Source organism: Lepidochelys olivacea (genome assembly GCF_965140295.1).
Source record: "Lepidochelys olivacea isolate rLepOli2 genome assembly, chromosome: 21".
NCBI classification, from domain to species: domain Eukaryota; kingdom Metazoa; phylum Chordata; order Testudines; family Cheloniidae; genus Lepidochelys; species Lepidochelys olivacea.
Genome location: NC_140431.1, coordinates 8,307,671 through 8,320,675, shown reverse-complemented (window position 1 = coordinate 8,320,675; position 13,005 = coordinate 8,307,671).

Sequence of the window (13,005 nt, the reverse complement as noted above, 5' to 3'; positions counted from 1 at the left end):
TCACTGGCACCTACATGTACCATGACCACCAGCTGCTCCCCAGCCCTGCAGAATAGTCTGTCCAGATGTCTTGAGAGGTCTGCCATCTTCACACTAGACAAACAATTCACCATGCAGTTCTCCCAGTCACCGCAAACCCAACTCTCTCTGTTTCCTCAGAGCCAGGGGATATCCTGGATCATTTCCCTCTGCTGCAGCTTGATACTCTCCTTCTCTGAGACCTTCATCCTTGCCAGTAGCATAGAGACTGTCAGACAGGAGTGGGACCGCTCTACTGTGTCCCGGAAAGTCTTGTTTATACACCTCTCTGTCCAGAAGTGGCAGAAGGTCCCTAAAAGTGGGGGGGCCACCGGCACCCAGACCATGGCCCACTGGCAGGCAAACCTTGGCCCCACTTCCCCATGCTGCCCCTTCCCCCTGAAGCCCTGTCCTTGTGCCATCCTTTCTCCCCAAGCCCCTGCCCTCACACCATCCCTTCTCCCCAAGTCCCTGCCCCCAGGCTGCCCCATCCCATCCCTACTCCCCAAGGCCCTGCCCCCGCCCCCATGCCACCCATTCTCCCCAAGGCCCCACCCCCAGGCCACCCCTTCCCCTGAGGCCTCATCCCCCTCTTCCTCTTCTTCACCCCATCTCCCCCATTGCTTGCGCTTACAACCAGGAAAAAGGGGAAGGGCTATAAAAGTGAAGGGGCCATGACCCCCTGGCCTCCTCTGTCTCTGTCTTCCTTAGCTCCTCCAGTTTGGCCACTCTGGTCTCAGGAGCCTGTCCCTTGTCTCTGAGAGGTCCACCTACGCCACCTCCCACAGGGCAGGTGATCATACATGCTGCATTCAGTGCAATGAACAGGATAGCGCCCCCCGCTGGATGTCTGCCCACGTTATTTTACTCTTGCTGGGATTGTGTGTGTGGAGCGGGGGCATTATTTGCCTAATGCAGAGGATGGGAGGATGCTTGAGAGATGAATGGACTCTGAGGCTGTGGACGCTGCCAAGCTGTCTGGGAGCTGGGTGGGGAGGGGGTTGAGCTCTCTGTCCATGCTGGCTATTCCTGTGCATTCAGGTTGGAGCCATTCCAACCCCGTGAGATGGAAGCACCAGCACCAGGCCTGCTCTCTCATTTCCCGCCCATGGGTCAGATTCCTCCAGGCTTTCCCCAGATGCCCAAATACAGGTGGCTTAATCCTGCCAACGGACAAGACAGGCAGGATCATAGAGGCATGAACCCAGAAAGCCATGGAGATGGGGTGGGGTAGGGAGTCCTCTCTCGGAAAACAGGAGCTCAATCCAGGTGTGGTGCCCTGAGTCTGATCCGGGGAGACACAATCAAAGGGGTGGAACCCATGGTACAGACCCTGCAGAACATGGAGAGGTTCCCCCCCGAGGCTGAATCAGGGACGCGTTGACCGGCGACCCCCAAGGAATTTTTTTGATGCCAGTTTCAGGGGGATACAACACAGCCTGAGTCAAGGAGTCTCCATGTTGGGAATGGGGACGGTGTGTGAATTCTCAGCCCAGTCTCAGGCTCCTTGATGCCAGGACAACATACGCTGGGATCTGCCAGGGCGCTAGCTACAGCAGGTCACCCACCCCACTGCCTCCACACCTGAGAGAGAAAACTCTGGTTCATGTTCAGCACCAAGGTGCCTCCTCCCCATCTAGACTGGATCCGTGCTCAGCGCCGGCTCTACTTCTGCATCCGGACCTGGGGACCCAACCCTGGACCTAGACTGCAGAGCTGCTCGCTCCCGGGCCCGTTCAGCACCTGGACTCAGACACCTCCTCTGATGAACAGCTTCACAAGGGTTGCTGCTCCCCTAGGCTGGACGGTGCTTGAATCACAACTCATCAATTTCCCACTCAGTACACGGCTTGAAGGGCCCCACTCCTACCACTAGACCCCAGGGCGCACGCTGCTCTCAAAATGACCTCACATCTTGGGCCTCGGTGCTGGCTTGGATTTGAGTCACGCCGGTGACACAGCCTGTACGGGGACACAGACACACACTTGCATTCACACCATGCAAGGACACATACATACAAGACACGCACATCTAGAAATGCTCAGACACATGTGCCTACAGAGTCAGGAACACACACACTAATCATTGCAAGTTACCAGCAGAAAACAGTTAAGTATCCAGAGGGCTTGACTGGTGAAGGAAGATTGAAAGAACTGTAAGCATCTAGTTAGGCCAAACAACCGCTCAGTGTGGGACCTTGCCAGCCCTGGATGGATGCCATCATCAACGAGGGAGAAGGTTTAAGGGGCACATAATTGAAAATAATGGGGATGGACCTGAGCAAGGGAAGCGGTAGCTCGGATCTCAGGAAACGTTTGCTAACAGTTATGGCTATCAGGCTGCAGAATAGTCTCCCCCATGGGAAACAGGTCCCATCGCTTCAGACCTTTGAAATTAAAGTGGACAGAGCTCTAGAAAGTAGACTCCAGGGAGCAACTGTGCACTGGCAGGGGATAGGCTAGACACGACCTGCAGGTATTAGTCCATCCCTCACTTCAGCAATGCACAGAGAGTCATGCAAGCCTGTGGATGTATATGAAGGCACAGGGAAACATGCATGGGGCACATACATCTGCACCAATGTACACCTGCAGAAACATATGGGGCCAGATTTCTCACATATGCACCACCACCCCCCAGCCTTCCACCTCTGCCCAGCCCCACTTTGCTCTCACCTCAGCACTCCCAGTCCCCCACCCCCTTGCACTCACGTGTATGCAGCAGGCAGAGAGGCAGATATGCGGAGAACAGGGACTGTCTGTCCCTGTCTCTCACTCCCCTCCTCCCCCATAAGCCATCTCCTTTTGCATTTCACACAACTCTCCTCTCCCTCTCTCGCTGCCTCTCAAGGTCACCTTCCTCGCCTGGACTGCATTTTCACATATTGATTGCTTGGCTCGAACAGCCGATGTCTCAGTGAGCTTCCAGTCTCATGCCAGCTCAGCGTCCTGCCACTCTCTAGAAGAAGAATTTCCATATGGGCCCCTCAGCATCCACCCCACTCTCCACCTAACTATCCCCTGCCCCCAACGCATCATTAAACCCCAGAGCCTCCAAAGCAGCAAGAAGCATGTCCACAAGCCAGGGAGGAAAGTGGAGTTTGTCCTTGGCTCATGCTGCCTACCAGCCAGGGGCCTTGCGACACTTTGTGTAGTGGAGGAAAGGGGGATTAGCACCCCATTGCAGGGAAACTGAGGCACAGAGAGGGGCAGTGACTTACCCAAGGTCACACAGGGAGTCAGTGGCAGCATCAAGAATCCCTGCCCCAGGCACCCATCACTACATGCCTTCATCAGGCACAAATGACCTCCTCCTCTTGGAGTCGCTGCTGGGGAAAGGTATATTAGGGCTGGTCCCAGTGAAGTGGCTCTCCACCAGTTCCACACCCAGCCCCTCCCTCCTGCCCAGTAGAGACCCAGCCATACAGCAGTTGCGGGGGGGGTGGGTGTCACAACCCCCTGCCACCCACTCATTACTCCCTGTCACCAGGCCAGGCTTCTCCCCCACTCCAAAGCGCGCACAGCCACACCCAGTTTCACTCAAGCAGCTTTATTTCTTCAACAGAGGTTTTCAAACCAACTGAAAACAGCCTTAACTCAGTGCTTGGCTTCCAGGCCGCCCTTCCCAGGGGTCTCTAGCATTCCAGCTCCAGTCAGCTCTGCTCCCCAGCTGCAGCCACAGACCCCCTGCTCCAGGGACCCCCACCAGCACTCCAGCCTAGCTGCCCCTAACCAGGGTGCAGCCTTTCCACACACAGCTGCCCACGGGCAACCCTTTATAGGCTCAGGTGTAGCCCTGCCCTCTTTTAGTGGCTGGATTGGGTTCACCTGCTCTGGTCCAGGGGGCTTGGCTTAGGCTCTGTCCAGGGCCCAGCTACCCTGCGACACGCCCCCAGGCTGCGGCTGTGATGTGATGCAGGGCCTGCTGGTCCTTGCCCTTATGAGACCAGGGTGAGTGCAATGCTCTCCGGACCAGGACACCTGCTCAGAGTCTGATGCAATAAAACAGCAGAGGTCAGGGAAGCTGAGTAGTGTGTTCACTCTGGCCTGTGATCCTCAGCCCTGTCCTGGTCTCTTGGCCCCCCTCCCCTCTTGGGTCAGCATTGTCCAGTGTGACTCATCTCCAGTCTGGAGACCAGGCTCAGGGCTGTTCTTGCTCCCACTGTGAAAGGTCTGGAATAACTCCCTTGAGATTGGGGGGATTCGATCTGGTTCTGTGGTGGGCAGGGGGCTCAGAAACAGGCCCACTTCTCTCTCCTGAGTGGCGGAGGGGATTCAGCTTGTGCAGACTGGAGGGCCTGATTCTGCCATCGTAGGACAAGTGTCACTCCCAATATTCAATGCCAAGGAAGGGAGGACTGGCCGTTTGGGATTCAACTGATGTGCAAACTGAGGACCTGATTCTGCTCTCAGTTACACGGATGGAAATCTGGTGTGACTTCAGTGTTCTCTTGGATACACCCCTGCAAATCTGGCCCTCCTTCTATAATTAGCTCCGACTAGCATATCTCTGAGGGCCAGCTCTTCCCCAGCTGTCACTCATGCAGCTCCATGAAGTCAGGGGAGTTGCACCTATTGACACCAGCCCTCTCTCTATCTCTCCCTCTCACACACCCCCCACCCCGCCCCGACCAGCATGAGGGAAGCCGAGAACATCCTTCCCTGTCTCTTCTCTGCCAGGGCTTCCCCTGAAGTGCTCTGCCAGCACTTCCTAGTCCTCAGCCACTCCTTTGGCAAGCCTGAATGATCATTTTCCTCGAGGGGGTATTTCTCTCCTGCAAGGGGCCAGAAACTGATGTGATGGCAGGAGCTGGAAAGGGTGGGCAGAGAGGAAGGAGAGGCTGCAGGATTGCCACGCTGCATTCCCTTTGTTCAATCCTGGAGCGTGGCCCACAGAATGCCCTGGCCCAGAGCAGAGTGGAGGCTGTTTGGATTGACAAGTGTCCTGGGATAGGTACTGGAGAAGCTGGGGGGTCCAGGCTCTAAGCCCAACTGCCAGCTTGCAAAGCCAACATCAAGATGCAGGGGGGAAAAAAGGAGTGCGACAGAAATGGTCCTTAATCAGTAGATACCGGTGCCCGCACGTGCATCCCTCGAGACCCAGCGTGTGGCTGCAGCCCCCCCACCCCATCCTGAGCACAGATGTAATCAGCTGGAAATATTGGTCAAATGAAAATCAATGGCTGGATGGAAAAATCAGGGCTGAGTTACATCCTAGCCAAAGCCCTCCGGCTTAGAAATTGCCTCTAAATGCTGCCACAGAGGATGGGCCACGTCCCTGCCCTGCGTGCTGAGAAGGCCTCTGATAACAGTTTTATTTATCACGCTTAACTGGCTCCTGGCACCAGTTTGCTTTAGCGTGTGATTGTCTATAGTGGTTAGTAGCGCTGCCAACGGCAGGAGTACGCTCCCCATACAAAGTCAAATCCCATCCCCTTTGAAGTCACCGGCTAACTTCCACTGGTTTCCGGCAGGGCAGTGTTTTGCCCTGTTTATACATCTTTCCACTCACAATCCATGGCTTTTTCCATAGGCCCCTGGGGAGTGAGAAAGGCATTGCCCAGGGCGGCCAAATACTAGACTGGGAGCCAGGACTTGTGGGTTCTATTCTCTACTCTGACCCTGTTCTAGGGAACAAAACTTTGATAATGGGATCTTCAGTCTAGTGGACAAAGGTCTAACAAGATCCAGTGGCTGGAGTTTGAGCTAGACAAATTCAGACCGGAAAGAAGGTGCAAATTTGTAACACTGAGGGTGGCAATTAATCACTGGAACAATTACCAGGGGTTGTGGTGGAGTCTCCATCAAGGGCAATTTTTAAATCAAGACAGGATGATTTTCTAAAAGATCTTCTCTAATTCGAACAGGAATTATTGTGGGGAAGTTCCCAGGCCTGGATTATGCAGGAGGTCAGACTAGACAATCAGAAGGGTCCTTTTCGGCCTTGGAATCTATGGCTGTTGAGCAGGGACCATCTTTGTGTTCTGTGTTTGTACCACTATGAGACCCTGGTCTGTGACTGGGGCTTCTAGGAAATGCAAATAATTAACAATTAATAATAACCTAGTTGCTTCCCTTCTGGGTTCCTTGCTCCCTGATCTGTAAAAGCGCAATCAAAATACTGGTTTCAGAGTAGCAGCCGTATTAGTCTGTATTCGCAAAAAGAAAGGGAGTACTTGTGGCATCCGATGAAGTGAGCTGTAGCTCACGAAAGCTTAAGCTTATGCTCAAATAAATTTGTTAGTCTCTAAGGTGCCACAAGTCCTCCTTTTCTTTTTAATCAAAATACTGAGCTTCATCCTGGGGTTCATAACATAATCTTTGTAAGGATATGGAGGATGAAAAATGCTTATTAAGTATTGTTATGCCTAGTATAGATCTGGACAACATATTTCATTGAAAGTGTCTTTTTTTAAATGAAATGGTTTTTTTATTTCAAAGAACATTTTCATGACATTTTTTTTCTTTCATGCCAATTTTCTGAGTTTTCAATGAAAAAGCCACAAATGGAAACATTTCTGGTCTTTTCCTCCCTTTCTCTTCCAATAGAGAAACAAAGAGAAAAGGGGGAAAACAAAAGAATTTCATTTTCGATCAAATAAAATTGTGATGTAAAATCTTGATTTTTTTTCCTTTTTGGGAAGAACATTGACCATTTTTGACCGGTGCTCCAGCAGTCTCCTGTCCAAACTCCACTTCAGAGGATTACATGTCACCTACCAAAAATCCGCCAGGTACATTCAGCTGGATACACCATTCTCCTTTGCTTCTTGTCCTGCACGGTGTCATAGTGTTACTCCGCACTGCTAACCAGCAGCTTTACCTTTCAATCCCGGAAGTGAAATGACTCCTTGATTCAACACAGTAAATAGCTTCAGGATGGATGATGCTATAGAAAGGGAAGGTATTATTAGCAGCATCGCATTAGGCCTGTTAGAAACCTAAAGCACAACACTCGTGACATAGAAAATGCCACAGGGCGCTGACAGGGAGCACGGATCCTTCCCAGACGCTAGCAGGGAAGGGGCGAACGTTGTTCCTCTGGGTAGTGGAAGAACCAGAGAGGCTTATGCTGAGGACAAGACTTATAGGGCAGCAGTGCTGGGAAGCCCAGAAGACTATAAAAGGGATCGGATGGGAACAGAGAGGGCTGGGAGTGAGAGCTGGGGGCTCTGTGCAGAGGGAGCAGAGCAAGAAGGTAGCCAAGGGCTTTTCTTTCCTCTTGGAAAGCTGGCTGAAGTGAGCAGGCTGGCTATGGCGTCCTTGGGTCCTACATGAATGAAAGATGTACCAGAGCCAAGCTTGGTTCATTGAGCTGCCTGGGCCCACACCTCCGCTACAAACACAAGATAGCCAATGAGCCCTGCATGTATGTATACCCCTGCCCTCTACTGATCAGAATCAGAACTGTCCAACTGTGTGTCCGGGGCCCTGCAAGGCTAATAGAGATTCTCTCTTAGTTCAAGGGGCAAGGACCTACAGTTTGTGGTCTGAGTTCTGCCTGCAGCATTGTCATGCAGTTCAAAATGGCCAGCATGCTGACAAGCAAGGATTCCCAGACTGCCAGGGCTTTGGGACAAGGTGGCTATGGTGGAAGCTGGCTCACCTGTGGATAGGTGTTTCACCCCTGTCCCTCCTTTGTGACTCATTGTGGGCTGCCTCTTCCCTGCCACTCCTCTGAGGACTGATGGATTATTAGCAGCTAGTATAAATTCAAGACCAGCCTGCACTGCAGGTGAGCCCTCTGGGGTGCATGTCAGAAAACACTCCTCACAGCTGCCACTGCTGCATTGATTCCTGGGCTCTCCAGGTTTCTCACTGGTGGCATCTTGTGCAGAAACTCAGAAATACACAACATGATATGGTCAGGGTGCACTGGGCGGCTGGCACTTCTCTTCCAGCTCCCCCCACCCTCCCTGTCCCATTCAAGGCTCAGCTTTGCAAGACTGCAAGAGAGAGTCAGGCATTCCCTACCTTTCATCTGACGGCCTGCAGAGGCAGTCCATATCACTAGCCCTCCCCCATTCTGCAGTTGGGGAAACCGAGGCAGTGATTTGCACAAGCCCCACTCATAATTGGTGGGTGAGCTGGGAATGAATGCAAGTCTGTCTCAAGATCGTAAGCTTTTTGGGTTGGGCACCACTCTGTTCACGTAGCACCTAGCACAATGGGGGCCTACTCTGGCCCTGGGGCTTCTCAGCACTCCTGCACTACAAATTATAAATAATAATCCCCAGCGTCCCCTACCTCTCCATGTTCCAACCATTAGACCATGCTGCCTCCCCCCTGCAAGGACAATGACTTGCCAGCTCTGACTAAACATTTTTTTTTAAATCTTAACTCGTTAAAAGATTCGTTAAGTCTAAAACGAAGCTGCCATCCATAGACTTCAGCATCAGAATCCCCAAGAGGAGCTTGGATCATGACAGCTGGCATGTCTGTGGGGGGCTATATGGGGCAGGAGGGATGGTACCTAGCACCTTCCACCACAAATGCTGTTTGGCAGTCCTGACTTTATTCTTTTAAAATAATCCCCTCCCCATACACACACGCACACTCTGGCTCTCCCGTTTCTGTAGGATGTGAAAAATCCAGGGGGAGGAGGGGAAGGGAGAAAAGCTTTGAGAAAAAGTGTGTCAATTAATTTATGATTAGGGAAATATGTTTGAGTTTGAAGATTACAGGGAGGGCTTGGTGTTCTGCAGCTGATAAATCTGTTTTATAGGGATTTTGTGAAAAGGCTTCTCCTCAGGGAGAGTTGTAGGAAAGCAGAACATAATTATCCAAAATTCCAATTTGAGTAATTACCTTCTGCCTACCTCACATTCCCTGGATGCTGTCAGTTGGCTACAGTGCTCTTCACTTCCTCCTCTTTTAAAGAAAAAAACCCGTTGTACAGGGTTGTTGTGCTCCGTTTAACCAGCTGCTGCAATTCGTCCCCGAGATGGCTGCATTTCAGTAGTGGGCTACGCAGAGCTTCTCAAAAGAGCTTCAGGGTCCATTGTTACAACAACCAGCTGCCAGCACAGTAAAAAGATCATGCTGATTGCATCCCAAGGCATCTAAACACTGGGATCTTGCTGCTCCTCAGCTAAATTTCCATAGCAGTAGATTGTCACAACCAGGGAGAGAGTATCAGGACTCCTAGGCAGGTGTCCATATTCACACAAGTAGAGAGAGAGCCAGATCTAAGCCCTGGATCCAAACATTCCCAGCACTTGGGAACATACAGTGTGGCATCAAGATCTGGATGCAAATTTTGTGGTCCAATCACCTCATGGCTCACAAGAACTGCCAGGCCCAGGCAGAGTGGCAGGGAGGCAGGCATAATGTTCCATAGTGGAGGTCATCAGTCTGGAAGAAGAGTGGTCATTGCAAGGAATCAGAGTAACAGCCTTGTTAGTCTGTATTCGCAAAAAGAAAAGAAGTACTTGTGGCACCTTAGAGACTAACCAATTTATTTGAGCATAAGCTTTCGTGAGCTACAGCTTATGCTCAAATAAATTGGTTAGTCTCTAAGGTGCCACAAGTACTCCTTTTCTTATTGCAAGGAATGATGGTGCTATCTAGAGGTAGCGTGGTCCAGTGGGTAGGGCACTCGCCTGGGAGTCAGGAGATTAGTTCCGTTCTCAGCCCTGCTCCAGATCTGCTGGGTGACCTTCTCCAGTGCTTTGTCTGGCTTGTCTAGTTAGATTGTAAGCTCTTTGTCTGGAGAGCACATAACACAATGTGGCCCTGATCTTACAAAAGGAGCAGTTTGGATATTGGGGACTGTACCTTTAAGGGCTGAGCTGGGTGGGCAGGATTCTTGCCAACCCCTGAAGCACCCAGCCATCACAGATGCCCACAAAATGAACAGAGGGGTTGTAATGGACGAGGCAGGACTCAGAGCCAGAAAGCAGAGTGGAGTGAAGTTCTCCTACCTCATTTCATTCCCTCCCTCCCTCCCTGCATTGTTCCGTGGCCTAGTTTGCAGCGAGGAGGGTCAGGAGTCCATCGCTCTCTAGGTCCCCCTCCCTAGCTGCTGAGATAAGAGAGGGTTTTACTGCAGTAGACCGTGGACAGCTTTTCTAAACATCTCCTAATGCCTCCCCAAAGAGCTAGCGAGGCTACCCTGCACATTAGTAACCAACGCACATAGCAAACAGCTTGCTCTCGCTTCCTCCCCCTCTCGTGCTCTCCCTCCCCGTCTGCCTTTCCAGAGCAAGGACAGGGTTGCCTGGTATATAGAGAAGAGTTATTCGTGCTAATAAAGCAGCCAAGGGTTTTTTCTCTCTGCTTGCAAAACTGTGACCCTCGCTGAACGGGAAGCAGTTTTATACATGCTCTGCTTTGCCTGTCTTGGGGCTGTCTATGACCTACCTTCACCCTGAGAGCGCACAAGCCCAGGCAGAGTAAGTGGCCTGCAGTCCACAGTGATGGGATCAGTGTTTTACAGCAGTGCCTTGCTGGGGTCATGGCCATGCCCAGAGGGCTGTATTTATCATTCAGTGCAGAGGGTCCATCCCTCACCTGCCAGGCAATTCCCCCCTTCACCCTCCCCCTGCCCTTTCAAGAGATGAATTGTTGTGAAAAGCTCATTCCAGAGACATGCTCATTGCACTCGGAGGCACCTGGGGAGCAGAGTACTAGACAGGGGCAGCTGGAGAGGGTGATAACCGTCTACATGGTCCAGCCAGGCAAGGAGAGAAATGACCCCTGCAAGAGAAGGTCAGGCTCTGCATCCTTAACGCATCACTGGGAAGGGCCAGAAGGCTGGGGACACAGCAATCACACTCCACCTGTAGCTGTCTCTGGTGTGGACTGCAGCAGCTGGTTCTGCAGGAATCCCTGTCCCACCAGTCAAATACTGCCCCTTCTGGAGTGGGGTACAGCAGCTGGTTCTGCAGGAATCCCTGACCCATTACTGAAATGTTAGCCCAGGCTGTGATGGAATCCAGCAGTTTGTTCTGCAGGGATCCCTGGCCCACCAGTGAAATGCAGCCACTTCTGGGGTGGAATGCAGCAGCTAATTAACTGCACACAGCAATGTGGGGTTAAGAAGCAAGAACGAACACAGGACCCCCTTGGAACAGCCAGGAGAAATTCAGTGATGCAAAATAGAACGTGTCTAGAACAGTGGGATTAACATCACAGGCCTGGTTCTCCTCTCACAATACTTTTACACCAATGCAATTTCATTGACCTCAGAGTTACTCCTGATTTACAGCAGCATCAATGAGTTGAAAATGACATCCCCTTGCTAAAAGTGTTGTGGCCTGTGTAGTGACCATGTATACAGCCAAGCACTTCTGGTTAAATTTTTCATCAATGGATCTAAAGAGACTTAAAGAGGGAGTGTCATTATCCCCTTTTTGCTGATGGGGAAACTGAGTCACAGAAAGGGGTGAGGTCTTCACAGAGTCAGCAGCAGAGTCAGCCACTGGTCCCTTAACTCCTGTTCCAGTGCCCTGGGAGTGCTGCTAAATGTCTCAAGATATAACTAACAGCCTGCAGTGAGAATCCTAGATGGCACCTGCAATTAAAGACTTCGCTCCCTGCCTCTTCTGCCATTAGCCATTATTGGGGTTACCACCAGCATCCTGGACCACTTGCACTGTCCGCACACTGATGTACAAGGCAACAGGCACAGGCTGGCAGCTTGCTCACTCTGTCATTCACAATCAGGGAGCAAGCCAAACCACCTTGTTATCAACCCACTGCGAGGGAAATCTCACACTGCGGCAGGGGGGATGGAGAGAGGGGATGAGCCCACGTGGGAGGGAGGGAATGTGATGGATTACAAGGCACAGGGCAAATATGGCAGGAGGGTGAATGGTGGCGAGCTGGGAAAGCCTCAGGGGCCCATGAAATCACACTGAAGGGAATAGGACTGCAGGAAGATGTGGGGAGACTCGGAACAGGAGCTGGCCCTTGCTCGCTTCTTAACTCTTTTGCATCATGGTTTAGATTTTGGATGCAAGTCAGCCTTAGTTGCTCCACTGCGACCAGCTGAGGATCTGGCCGGCTATCTGGCTCACACACATACCCAAACTCACCCTGCAGGGACCCCGGAGAGAGAACAGCTGGCAACAGACCCCTGAAGCTTGGATGCCCTTTGTGCTACACCCCTGTCCTCCTCCACTCTCCCAGCTCCCCACTACACCACGCACTCCAGCTTGCTGAACATACAGTACCAGACACGGCTGTTCTACGTCAGCATGGGCCAAAGGACATCCCCATGGGTCTAATGCCGCTCACAGAGGTGGGAAAGGGAGATCATTTTAGCTGGGCAGATTACAGAGCCAGGGAGGCTGGAGAGGAGGGGGTGACATGAATCGGGCACCAAAGGGAAACGGGGGTGAAGCAGAGGTTTAGCAGTGGAGGCAGGAGAAGTGATTGGAGGGAGCCTGGGTGGGAAGGGGAGAGAAGGAAAGGGAAGAGCCCAAGATAACCCCGAGGTGATGAGGTTGCATAGCCGGGGAGACTGGAGTTCTTCACAGGGCTGGGAGAAGGCTGGCGTGGGGGGTAAGCAATTTGACAATCAGCCTCTGCCATGTTTAGTGGAGGGGTGTGGTGGAACATCCACCAAGCTGGGGCAAGGCTCAAGGGCAGAAAGGCAGCACAAAGACCAGGGAGGCAGATGAAGCAACCCATGGCCCTGGGGCCGGGGGGAGTGTAGAGGGAGAAGCAGACAGGATGATGGGCAGACCCCTGGAGAGCAACAGCAGGTGGAGGGGGAGGCAGGGCAGCAATCCACCAAGGTCCCGTGGCAGAGTAAAACAGCCCCGAAAGCCGAGGCCCGGGACCGCCAGCCAGTGCCGCGGCTCCGGTGATAAAACATTCATGAGAACCTGTGCAAAAAAAATCAATTATTGTGCTTATGAATTAATGATCGCTCAGAGAATCAATCCCAGCCAAGCCCCGCACGTGCTGTACTTATAATGAACATTAGCAGGGGGAGCGCAGGCCAGCGATTTATTTTTGCAACCAAGATAGTCTCTATTT